The sequence below is a fragment of the Stenella coeruleoalba genome, assembly GCF_951394435.1.
Source record: "Stenella coeruleoalba genome assembly, chromosome: 1".
NCBI classification, from domain to species: Eukaryota; Metazoa; Chordata; class Mammalia; order Artiodactyla; family Delphinidae; genus Stenella; species Stenella coeruleoalba.
In genome coordinates, this window is record NC_137169.1 from 83,452,506 (window position 1) to 83,466,413 (window position 13,908).

The 13,908-nt window shown below is 38.5% G+C and overlaps 1 protein-coding gene across 3 annotated transcripts in view; it reads left to right on the top strand.

Moving 5' to 3' along the window:
• LOC307188415 (TLC domain-containing protein 4-like) overlaps positions 1 to 13,908 on the top strand; it is a 105,598-nt gene that overhangs the window by 85,030 nt on the left and 6,660 nt on the right. The gene's annotated exons all lie outside the window — the stretch shown is intronic.

Sequence of the window (13,908 nt, forward strand, 5' to 3'; positions counted from 1 at the left end):
AGTATGGGCTTCCCTGGTGGCACAGTGGTTGAGAGTCTGCCTGCTGATGCAGGAGACACGGGTTCGTGCCCCGGTCCAGGAAGATCCCACGGGCCGCGGGGCGGCTGGGCCCCTGAGCCATGGCCACTGAGCCTGCGCGTCCGGAAAAAAAAAAAAAGAGTATGTGATATGAATTATCACCATTGTACAAATGAGGAAACTGAGCCTTGGAAAGGTTAGGGAATCTTATCCAAGATTCCCAAGCTAGAAGGTGGTGGTCCTGGCTCTTGAACCCAGCTCTCTTTGTGGTATGATGATACTTTGTTTTACTGGATTTATCTTGGGTCCAGTTAATATTCCTGACACCAACTTCCTCCTGTTCCCAAATTCTGACACCAACATTATCTTAGTCCCTCTTTTAAAATAATCTTTTCATTTTAGATTTACAGGAAAGTTACAAAGATAGCACAGAAACTCCCATATACCCTTCACCTAGTTTCCCCTAGTAATATCTTACATTATCATGGAACATTTGTCAAAACTAAGAAACCAGCACCGATACTTTACTATTAAGTGAACTTCAGACTTTGTTGGATTTCAGGAGTTTTTCCATTAGTATCTTCTTTTTGTTCTTCGGTTCAGTCTAGGCTGCCATATTGCATTTAGTTGTCACGCCTCCCCAGTCTCCCCTCATCTGTAACAGATTCTTAGTCTTTCCTTGTTTTTCACGACTCTGACAGTGTTAAGGGATACTGTCCAGGTATTCTGTAGAATGTCCTCCAGTCTGGATTTGCCTGTTTTTCTCATGACTGGACGGAGGTTATAGGTTTTCGGAAGGAATCCTATAGAGGTGAAGTGCCCTTCTCATCACATATCAGGGGCTACATGATATCCATGTGACATCACTGGGGATGTGAACTTTCATCATGTGGTTGAGGTGGTGTTGGCCAGCTTTCTCCACTGTGAAGTTTTTCCTTTTCTTTACTCTCTTTGAAAGCAAGGCATGAAGTATAGCCCACTCTCAAAGCAGGTGGGGAGAGAGAAATTAAGCTCCACCTCCTGGAGGGAGGTAGTTGCTCATTTTTGACAATAGATTGATTATTATCCTTTATTACCCTTGTCTTGTCATTTGACAGGGTCTGCTGACATTTTTTCTGTGAAATGTTTAGCTGCTCCTTTCCTTCCACATCCATGGTCCCAGTTTAGGGCCTTTGGGATCTCCATGGTTGATAACTGCGATAGCTTTCCAACTGGCTTCCTAATTCGAATTCCACATTCACCCACTCTTCAGTCCTTTCCTCACAGTGCTACCAAAGTCATCTTCCTTGTGTTCCACTTTCAGTACCTTACTTTCTTACTAAACACTGCATCCTCTTTAGATTCTTCTCTGAACTTTCGAAGCTCTCTGTGATGTGCACCATGTCTCCAGCCTTATTTCTTACCACTCATTAGAGTTAGTTTTGCACCCTTACTGTCTCACACACCTGTGGGTTTTTCTCACTTTTCTTCCTTTATTCCCATCCTCTATTTTCCCTCCATCTTCGAAAAATTTACCTATCTTTCAAGTCTTAGGTCAAAATCCCAAACCCAGGGAAGGCTCCCACAATTACATGTAGCCTTTTGTAACTTGAGATTATAAAAAGTTTTAGATTCTCTGGTTAGAGATAACCCAGAGAATTGGGAGTCAAATCAGACTCGTGAGTTAGGGAGCTTACCCTGTATCAATCCTTACTAATAATCTCAAGAATACAAGTAATCAAGAATACAAGTAATATAAGTAATCATGAGATACTGGCAAAGCAAGGAGATGTTCAGGACCATGGCTCCCTAGGTGTTTTTTGCACTGGGCATTCTCTGGAATGAGGTTACCTATGAGGTCTCTAAGTGATATGTATAGTTCATATTGCTGACATGGAAGGAGCTCTCATGGAAACCATCTCCATTTAATACTCAGATAGTTACATAGCATATATAACTTTCCTGGGGCAGGGGTCAGACCCCATAAATCCATACATTCTAGATTCATTTATCATAAGCAATACTAGACTAGGTATATCCTGAAAGCATTCCATGGATGAAGACTCTTCTACTACAAATACCGTTAGTATGCTTACCAAGCAATTACCCTCATCACCCTTTTTTCTTGCCAAAGGTGGAAGGGATGGTCCTTCCACCTCCAAACAGGAGAGATTAGATTACAGATCTGCTGCTTTCCCAGGTACTTATATACTGTTTTATATTGTTTGCCAGTGTTTCATATGTTATAATTTTATTTCTTCAAGAAGATACTAAGTTCCTTAGGCTTGGCCGTTTAAAATTTTTAAAATAAGAGTTCTTTTGCAATTTTTAAAGACTCCGATGATGTGAAAGTATAGAGAGCAAAGAGCATGTTCTCTGAAGGCAGAAGACCTGGATTTAAATTCAAGCTCCCCCACTTACCATTGTGTGTGAGTGGAAGACTTTTTAATCTTCCTGAGCCTCAGTTTTCTTACCTGTAAAACAGGGATAATGATACCTATAGGCCTTACAGTTTATTGTGAAGATTCTATGTGGTTATATGTTTTGTTATATGTTTACATATGTGTGTAAAGCACCTGTCATAGTGCTTGTCATTCAGTACATATGCAGTAAGTGTTAAATGTACTGTATATTCAATATGCTAAAATTTACTCAGCCCTAGAAGTGCATAGTTTATGTTTGCTTTATCTACTTTGTAGTAGCTTTTTTGTTCTTTAACCCATCAAAATAAGGTTTCCTCGTCTGTCATTTTGCTGGAACGATTTCATTAGAGGTACCATTGACTTCCAGATGCAAAATCCAGTGAACTCTCTTCGGTGCCTATCTTATTGTATCTCTCTGAGGACTGCCACCTCCTTCTTGTAATGCCATAACTCCCCTTGCTTTCGTGACCCTGCACTCACCTGGTTCTTGTAGTTCTCTGACCATCGTCTCCCAGTCTTCTTTGTCGGAGACAGTTCCTTAGATGCTGGTGTTCCCCAGGGCTCTCTTCTGGGCCCACCGATATTCTCTGTGCTTCTCCCTGAGTGGGTTGTGCTTTCGGGGTTTCAGCTATTACCCATTTGCTCAATGTGGTGTAATGGACTATGCATGAATTTTAGAATCATATAAGCTCAGGCTGCAATTTAACCTTGCCGCTTACTTGCTCTGACCTTGGCTAAGTTATGTAACATTCCTGTACTACAGTTGCTTTCTCTATAAAAAGGGCATATTTAATATTGCCTACTTCTTTGTATTATAGTCAAGTGTTTTCTCCTCCCAGGTGGCACATCAGAATCAACATGTCTAAAATAGAATGCAACATATCTCCCTCTGTATTCTCTTATATGCTCCTGTTCAGCATGTGGCCTGGCCATTCTCTTGGTTAACTCTGCTCAACATGTGGGAATCATCTTTGTTTCTCCCTCACCTGTGTTTGGTCCATCCCAGGTCCTACGTATCACCTCCTAAACATTTCTTGCCTTGGCCACTTCCTCTCCATCTCTGCTGTCAGTGCCCTAGTTCATCATCTCTTGCCTGGGCTCCTGCACCAGCCTCTAACTCTGTACTGTCCAGTAGAGTAGCCACAAGCCACATGTGACTATTTACATTTAATTTAATTAAAATTAAATAAAACTAAAAATTTAATTCCTCAGTCTAACTGGTAACATTTCCAGTGCTTCCTAGCCCCATGTGTCTACCGAATTGGGTAGAACATCTATAGACCATTTCATTATTGCAGAAAGTTCTTTTGGACAGAAAAGAACTATTCTAGACTGGGGTCGGCAAACCAAGGCTTGAAGGCCAAACCTGCTGCCTGTTTCTACAAATAAAGCTTTATTGGGGCACAGCCATGCATATTTGTTTACCACAACTGCTTTCACACAATAACAGAGTGGATTAGTTGCCACAGAGACGGTAGAGCTTCCAAAACCCCTTACTTTGTGTTAGTCTCTGGCTCTTTATGGAAGAAGTTTGCTGATCCCTGCTCTAGACAGTCTGCCTGCCTCCAGTCCTATTCCCCTTTCATCCTCTCTGTATTATTATCTTCCACGGCAATCTCCCTGAAACTCAAAAATGAACACGTAGCCTCCTGGTTAGATCCTCTCAGTGGCACCTGCTGCTTCCAGTATAAAATATGGGCTCTGTAACGTGATGCAGAAAGCTCTCCAAGTAGAGCTATCTTCTCTCTTTCTGCCATATTCCTCCTCAGAAATCTCCTCTCACCCCAACTTGTCCCTGTGCTAGAAAGGCCTCCTGGCTCCTTGCTCATCCTTCATGACTCAGCCCAAGGGTCATTTCCATCACAAAACCCCACCTCTTCCAGGCTGGGCTGGGTGTCTCTCACCCGTGCTTCCATAATAGTGACACACAGTTATACCATTATGTTAATAAATTAAATTATTGTAAAGTTCTCTTTCTCTTTTTCCTGTTTCTTATTTATCTCTGCGTTTCATTAGGTCAAGAGCCAAACTTTGTTGAACTTTGCATGGTTCAGCATCCACACATTGTCTGGCACATAGTAGCCGTTTAATTGCTTTTGAATGAATGAGTCCCAAGCGGTGATCAGTTAAGCTTTAGCAATGTCTGTCTCCTGAAGATGATTCAGATTTGAGATTTTGAAGCAGGAGAAAATTAACCTTGACACTTAAAGGAACTTTAATTTGTTTCTGTTTGAAGCTCTTTTTGAAAAATCATAATATTAGAGAGTTTAACTTATTCTTTAATTTTGTAGTAAAAAGCTATGCTATACCTTTATTTAAAAGCTTCAAGTCTTTTGTAAATTAAGAAATTGAGAAGTGGGGTTGGAATATGAGCAAGAAATGGTATAATGGAACAGCAAGGAGATTATGACAAAATTTAGCACAGCTACTTAAGTACTGTTAGAGTTTTCCATAGTTTAATTGTTTTCTTTAGTTTGTGATATTTTTATGTTCTCTCTATTTTAGAGCTTTGTATACTTTAAGAAGACACATGGGATGCATGTGGTGGGGTACAAAGGTTAGACACCTGGGCTTCAGTTAATTTTCAGCTGCTGAGTTATACCCATGCCTCAGGTTTCTTTTTGTAAAAAGTAATTTAATGGTGGTAACTTCTTTTGCCTAAATGCCCTTAACTGTTATGAGGACATATTTTCGAATTGCTGTTAAGGTTAAATACCTTATAAAAACTTGTACCTATGCTCCTTAATATGTTCCTTCAGTATTTATTGAATACCTTCCCAGTACCTAAATGTTCCAGTCCCTGCCTCAGGGAGCTTCACTAGAGTGTCTGGTGTCATGTCTATGTTTGAGAAAATAGGACTTAATAATACAAAATAAAGAGCTAGTAAAATAAGACATTGTGTGAAAAAGGGCAAGAAGAAAAGTGCTGTTATTAATGGTTTAAAACAACCATTCTCAGACTTGTTGATCTCGTAAATTATTGAGGACCTCAATGAACTCTTACTTCCTATAGGCTGATAGCTATGGATATTTACCAGATTGGAAATTAAAACTGAAACATTTAAAAATATTTATTAGGTCATTTACTATTAACAATAATATTTCATGTTAATGTAATTTTTGTGAAAAATAAACTACATTGCCAAAATGAAAAATTTTTCGTGGGAACAGTGTTGTACATTTTTTGCAAATCTTTTTAATGTCTAGCATGATAGAATTCAGCTGGATTCTCAAGTTTGGTTCTGTTTTCAGTCTGTTGTGAAATGTTATTTTGGTTGAACCATATAAAAAACTCTAACTCTCAGGGTTAACAGTGTAGTAGGTAAAGGAGTATTTTAGTAGCCTTTTCAAATAATTGTTGATATCCTGCTTTAATACTACACCAAAATATACCAAGAGGTAGTTTCTTAAAGATTAGTTAAATGTGGAATCTGAAACCATATCAGTGGACTTTTGATACACTGTTATATTCAAATCCATTGGTCTGTCTTGTACTTCGAATCTTTTATGCATACATAATTTTGTGTCATTATGCCTTGGTCATTTAGAAAATATTGGTTCACTGAGTTATGTAGGTCTTATGATAAATGCTGATACATTTATTAGATAATATTTTTTTAAAAACCCATTACTGACCTCATCAGAAAAGTTTTTAACTCTTCAGAGGCTATCCAAGAGTTTTTCTTCCAGACAACTGTGCTTTGTGTGTACTTCCCATTTTATCACAGAATATTAAAAAGACATGTGCTCAAAAGACATGAGTTAATATAATTAATCATTCTTACTGCTTCATCCAGGACATTCTTAAGTGAAACTTCTCCACTCAACCCCTCTTTTTTTGTTTTTAACTGCAAATATGTGGCATAGATTACAAAGGCGACTAGTACCATTTTGTACCACTGCTATGATTTGTGCTAAGATGCCAATGGTCTTATCCATCAGTACTTTACAGCATCAGAATAGAAGTCAGCACAATGAGAAAGGCAGATAATATTTTAGTATCATTATGAAAATAGTTTTCCCTTGTAGACTCCCCCAAAAGTCTCAGGGGCCCATGAATCACGTTTTGAAACCTATTATTGATTGATGTTAGTCATGCAAGGCTTCAAAGAGAAATTGGGACACATTCTTAAATGTTTTAGGATTTTTTTAAGAAGTGGATGGGAAAGGGAGAAGGGAGAAAGGCGTGAACATAAGGTTTTGAAAAGTGGAATAAACATGCCATGTGAAAGAGAAACTTCATAGACTTGTAGGATCAAAGAGTATGTCTTAGGAGGACAGTGGATAGAGAGGGTGTTGAATGCCAGGGAAAGCTGATTGAACTTGACCAGTGGACAGTGAGAATGTATTCTAGTGGAGAAAGACATTCTGAAAATAACACTGAGTAATTCTAGTTTTGGGTATTTGTGGGATAGATGGTAAGATGAAAGGCAAAAGCTTGGGTTAGAAGGTTAGCATACAGCTCTTAGTTGTGTGAATGACTGGTGTAATTTCATTAGTCCAGGAAATAAATAGGAGCCCAAATTAGGCTGTCATGATAGAGTAGATATGATGGAATAAAGGTTTTTGAGGGTAGAAAAAGTGAAATTGGTAATAAGAAATTAGAGCTAGAGAAAAAAAGACAAATTTAAGATATTTTCTACATTGGACTTAGAAGAATGAAAAAGATGAGGATTAGGAAGAATAGGCGGGAAGATGATGAGTTTGCTTTGGAGATGCTGCGTTAGAGGACAGACAGAGCATCTGAGTGGAAATGTAGTAAGAGGTAGAGAGGCATTTTGAAATGATCAGATAGAGGTTACATTTGAAGCCATGAGAAAAGATGGTGTTTAAAAGGTGTAATGTTGAATGTCTAGAATTGAGAAGGAAGAGAAGGAAGAGTAGATACAATAAAGGAAAAGTTTAGAAGTAGAAGGGGAGCCAGAATAATATTGGGATGGAGGACAACTTTTCTAAAATTAAGTTTTAGAACTCCTAAATTTCCAGAGTTAATATTTGTTAAATACAGTGTTCACATGCATGAAAGAATTACATTTGCAACCAAGATAAAACCCAGGGGTCAGCTCACGACCCAGTCTCCATGTAGAGTCCCAGCAACAGTACAACATGTAAATCCTTATTGGAGTTTTTCCAAGGATGTCAACAAAGGTCCAGTTTGTTACAGCAGCACTTCTTAAAAGTCTCTTCATTCCTCTTGAACTCACAGTATCTCCTGGACCCTGTAGCTTTCCCAAAAGCTCACACTTCTGACTCTCAACTCCTAAAAGTCACCAAACCGGTACCATATAGGGGGATGGATCCTTTGCTCACATCCTCTTTTTTTTCTTTGTTTCTCTACCTGAAAGTAGCCCTCTCTCCTCTTTCCAAATGTGAATTATACCTGCTAATGCCTTGTTTTTACACTGCATGTGCTTAGTACCGCACTCTGCACAATTAACTCCCAGGGAACTTAATCAAAAGCTCCAAGTTCCTTTAGAAGAGCTGGAGGAGGAAGAAGTGCTAAATGACCAAAGACAGAGTTTTCTCTATGGGGTTGGGGAGGATTACACACACATACAATCAAGTATGCCTAAAACGCAACATGCATAAAACCAATACCCTACTCTTTGCCTAACCTCCCTTTCCTCCATGACCACCACCACAGAAAACTCCCATTATGAATCAGTGGGATCACCGTTGACTTAGTCATCCAAGTCAGAAACCTGGAGTCACCCTAAACTGTTCCTAGTCTGGAAGCAAGCCCAATCCATTTTATCTCCTAATATACTTCCTAATCCTTCCCCGACTTATTCCACTCCACCTGCTGTCATTATAATTTTTGGTCCTCGGTGTCTTTTCTTCTTTACCCATCTAAGTAATAACTGTGGATGGTGGTGAAAGACAGTGGTTTCCCTCTCTCCTTCCATCCCACCTGCATGTCTTCTTGCTTTCTTCTGCTCCTCTCCCTCTCGGCATCAACACATATATTCCCAAACTGTTAGCCTTTATTTGTTGGAATGAAGGGGTGTTCTCATTAGGTAAGAAGAGGTAGATTCCAATAAAATAAGTGGTCCTTCTGACATGAGAGAGAAAGATAAGGACAATTATATAAATATTATTTCAACTTGAATTAATATGTGAGTTATTTCCTTTGAAAGAGACTGGCTTAAAGATCAGGCACCAGTCACATGGGAAAATTGGCCGAAGATAAATGCAGTGATTGTACAGTAAAGCCAAAGCACAAGTTCTTAAAGTCTAGATTTTTAGATAATCACCTTTCCAGACAACGAAAAATTTGGAAAATGCATAAAGTACTGGAGAACAGGAAGTAGTCTAGGCTAAATGTAATGTAGGACTTGTGGCATCGAAGAGAAAAGGCTAGAAATGTAGAGTTAAGGGAGACCAGTTGGGTTATTGCAGTCATCTAGGTAAGAGACACCTAGCAATAAATGAGAAATATGGAACTACAAGTAGAACTTAAGAGAGGACTTGAAACCAGAGATTTCTGTCAGGGTGTTTGAGCCTTCGAGGAGGAAGAATTTTTCCTCTACTCATCAAGGTTCTTTGGTGGGTCTAATAATCAGTTTGACATAAGGCAGGTTAACAGAAGAAAAACATTTAATTACATATATGTGAGAGTCCCACAGGACAATGAGACCCAAGGACAAGCCGGGCAGTAGAGGCTCATAAGCCGTCTTGAGCTAAGGAGTGGGATAAGGGCTGCACGTAGGAGGGTGATTCACAGGACGAGAAGAAGAGCAGATGTTTGGAAATTAGATGTTTGTCCTGCCATACAGATAGATCATTCAGATAAAAAGTTATCTCTTGGTAATAGCTCTTTGTGGGCCAGGACACCTATCTAAATTGTTTCAGGTAATTCAGGGAGATGTAGGAGTTTTTCTTGAGTCTGCTGGGTCTTAGTTGCTTTCAGCTCAAAATATTCTGCATGCCAAAGTGGCACATTTTGGGAAGCTTGTTCTGAACCCCTTTAAGCCCATGGGAATGTATAAAATGGCCGTGATAGAGCATATGGAAGGGAGTGTGCCTGGGAAGCACAAATATTTAAGGGACAGGCAGAGGAAACGGAGACAGAAAAAGTATAGGTAGGGAATCAAGAGAAAACAGTATCGGGAGAGGAGAAAGCAAGTATGATGGTTGGCAGTGTCGTATGCTATAGAAAGGTCACCTGGGATGAAGGCTGAGATGAATCCACTGTCTTGGTTATGGGGATGCCACTGGTGATCAATTTCTTTTGTAGGGGAATGCAATCATATTGTACTGGGTTGTGAAGTATAGCCAGAATGTCTGTGAATACACTGTTGACTTCTCTTTTTAAGAGTTTAATAGGGAAGAAAAACAGAAGGAGAGATTTTTTGGATTAGAAAGAATCGGGCATGTTGGTAAGAGAGAAGAAAGAATCAACCTATACATGGGGAACTGGATGGAGCAAGGGAAAGGGGATAATTGATGGCCTAAAGTCACAGAGCATGGGTACAGAAGCAATTGGCCTTGGAGAGAAACCTCTTCATCTGAATATAGAGAAAAAGGTGCTTGAAAAGAAGATTTGAGGCCTTGGGGTCAGAGTTTGAGGAATTCATTTGATGGACTCAAATACCTTAGTAGTAGAAGAGGCCAGTTCCTCTGATGGAATTGAGAAGTAGAAGTGAATAAGGAAGGGAAGTGACTTGATTTGTGAGACAGAGGTTGGGGAGCAATTCTATGGAGAATGTGGAGTTAATTAAGTAAAAGGAATGCCAAGCAAATTTGAGAATTCAGTTGAAATTCAGAGCTCTTTAAGTTACATTTGTGCTATTTATGTTAACATCGATATTAGTGAGTAATAATAGCTATTAATTGAGCTCCTAGTACAGGGGAGTTCTTATGTGTCAAAACAGCTTCATGGTATAAGGGAGGTGCTATCATTATCCCCATTTTGTAGGGATCAAACTGAGACATAGAGGTCAATAACAGAGAGGTAAGACCACACAGCTGCTAAGTGGCAGAAGCAGGTTTGAACCTGGGCCTTCTGACTGCAGAATACAGTACCCACCTTCCCTCTATACTCTGCCTAAGGAAAGCTGGCCTGATGAGAAGCTGGGGATAGGCAGCGTGAGTGTGATGGATGAAGGGGCAAGAGAACTGAGGGTGCCGATGTGTGTTCTGAAGGTAACTGAGTTCAGGTAGGTAGGAAAGGAAGTGAATCAAAGGCTGGTAGTGAGGGATTTGGGAGTGGAGGTCAAAAAAGAGATTTAGGTGGAATTGGGTAAAGAGAAATATGGGGTACTACGAGTTGTGCTTAGAAGGGGATGGGTTATTTGAGGTATAGCATTTCTGATTAAACCCAAGGCCACCATGTAGTCAAAGAAAGGAATGGCTGAGGGTCAGAGGGGAAATCTTTGGAGTAGAGAAGTCTGGAGGATAGGAGATCTGGATAGAGCAAAAGATGTTGACTTTACTTCTTTAGTGACATTTTTCCTATTTGTGATATTATTTTATTAATTTGAGCATTACTCTCTAAATAGTTTGTTTTTAACTGCGTTGAATAATTTAGCCCTTCTCTTTTCACCCTACACATACTTATAAATTATAATACCCGTCTTATCCTACAAATTATTTCTGTTTGATACTTTAATATCTCTGAAAAATATTTTAAGTTTTTTTTAACAGTTAATTTTTAGTTTCTGAAGTTGAGCAGTTTCTAGCTTAGTCATGACTAATTCTGTCAAACTGAATATTAAGATACATGGATACATTTTACTACATTTACAACTTAACCTCTAAAATATAATGAGGTAACATTAGGCAAGATAGTTTTTTTTGAGGAGGAAAAAGTAGAATACAGCAAATACTAAATTTTTTTTAAATAAGCTTTTTAAGAATAATTTTAGACTTCTAGAAAAGTTTCAAGGATGATTCAGAGGGTTCCCATATACCCCACACTCAGATTCTCCTATTGTTAATATTTACATTTGTATGGTACATTTGTCATAATTAATGAACAAATATTGATACATTATTATTAACTAAAGGCCATAGTATTTTCAGATTTCCTCAGTTTTTACCTAATGTCCTTTTTCTGCCCCAGGATCCCATCCGGGATACTACATTGGATTTAGTTGTCACGTCTCAGACTCCTGGTTGTGATAGTTTCTCAGACTTCCGTTGTTTTTGATGACCTTGTCAGTTTTGAGGAGTCCTGGTCAGCTGTTTCGTAGAATATTTCTCAATTTGGGTTTGTCTGATGTTTTTCTCATGATTAGCCTGAGGTTATGGGGTTTTTGGAGGAAGACCACAGAGGTAAAGTGCCGCTCTCATCACATGATATCAGGACTCTACCTGCATAAACATGGATTGCCACTGTTGTTTCCCTTGTTCACCTGGCTGAGGCAGGGTTTGTAAGAGTTCTTCAAGTTAACTGTTTCCACCCCACCTGCCGTCTATACTGAACTCTGTAACGAAGTCCCCCCTTGAAGAGCGGGGAGTTATGCTTCACCTCTTTGAGGGTGCAATATCTACATAACTTATTTGCAATTATTCTGTACAGGATATTTACCTTTTCTCCCCTATTCATTCACTCATTCATTCATTTATATTACCGTGGCTTCACGGATATTTATTTTATACTTTGAGTTTGAATCCAATACTACATTACTTATTTTGTTCAAATTGTTACAACGTTTGCCATTGGGAGCTCTTTCAGTCGTCTTCTGTGTCCCTTTGACATAACTTCATCATCTTTTTTGGAGCACTTCTTTATTTTCTGATACTAAAAAAATACTCTAGATTTATATTGTGTATTCTCTGTCCCAGTGCTAGAATCAGCCATTTCTCAAGAAGTCTTGTTTTCTTTTATTGGACAATGGTATTAGAAACCAAAATATGGGCCCTGGGTGTGCTCATTGCTACTGGGGCATCATTGTTTCTATGCCCTCCCAGCTGACAACTTGGAAATGTACTAACCTGTGTATACACACATATCTATAATTATTTCTATATATGTCCATCTGTATATATGTATTAAACTAAGCATGAGTTTATACTGAAGTTTCCAGCTCTAATCCAGTATCATGTGGATCAATCTAATCTTTTGCACTCAATTATCTGTAACCTTCCAGTCCCACAATGAGAAATCTGGTTCCCACTTCACCATCAGACAAATTTACTTATTTGTTAAATACCAGTATACATGTATAATGGTTTCGGAATTGTTAACCTCTTCCCCCATGAGATAACAATTTTACCAGCTAGAGCAAAGTGCCTATGTACAGTTTCTTTTGTCTTTAGTCTTACGGTCTTAATTCATTTTCAAAGTTACTTAGGTCACCTATTTTTACCCCACTCCCTCCAGTGAGGTTATGTCATGTATTTGGAATGCAGTTAGATTCTTTTGTCACAGGCTACATTCTGCCTGGCATGCCCCAACCTCCTATTGATTTTTTAAAAATTTGCATACACTCTTCATCTGTTCCATGGGTTTTGACAAATGCATAATGTCATATATCCCCCACTACAGTATCATACAAAATTGTTTCACTACCCTAAAATATTGCCTGTGTTTCACCTATTCTACCCTCTCCTGCTCTCCCTGAACCTCTGGCAGCCGCTGATCTGTTTTTTTGTCTTTATAGTTTTGCTTTTTCCAGAATGTCATATAAATGGAAGCATACAGTAGGTAGCATTTTTCAGATCGGCTTCTTTGATTTATCAATATGCATTTAAGATTCACCCATGGTGTTACATGAATTGATAGTTTGTTCTTTTTTATCGCTGAATAGCATTTAATTGTATGTACATACCACAATTTACTTATCCATTCACGTACTACATTGTGAATAACATTATGAAGCAACCTATAACATTTTGGTTGCTTCTAGTTTGGGGCAATTATGAATACGGCTGGTGTAAACACTTGCATGCAGGTTTTTGTGTGGACATATATTTTTAAATCAATTGAAAAAATACCTGGAAGTGTGATTGTTGGATTGTGTGCTATGAATATGTTTAGCATTATAACTGCAATGCTGTCTTTTGAAGTGACTTCACCATTTTGCATCCCCACCAACAATGAATGAGTGTTCGTATTGTTCCACATCTTTGCCAGCAATTGGTATTGTCAGATTTTCAGATTTTAGTCATTCTAATAGATATGTAGAAGCATGTCATTGTTTTAATTTACATTTTGCTAATGACAAATGATTTTTAATATCTTTTTATATGCTTTTTTTCCTTTTGCTTATCTTCTCTGATGAGGTGTTTAAGATCTTTTCCCCATGTTTTAATTAGGTTGTTTCTTTATTGCTGAGCTTTAAGAGTCCTTTATATATTTTGGATATAAGTGCCTTATCATATATGTATTCAGTAAACAATCTCTCCCTGTGTTTGGATGTCTTTTCATTTTCTTTTGACAGTGCCTCTCACAGAGCAAGTTTTTAATTTTAGCAAAGTCCAACTTATATTTTTTTCTATGGATCGTGCTTTTGGTATTATATCTAAAATACTATCATCAAAC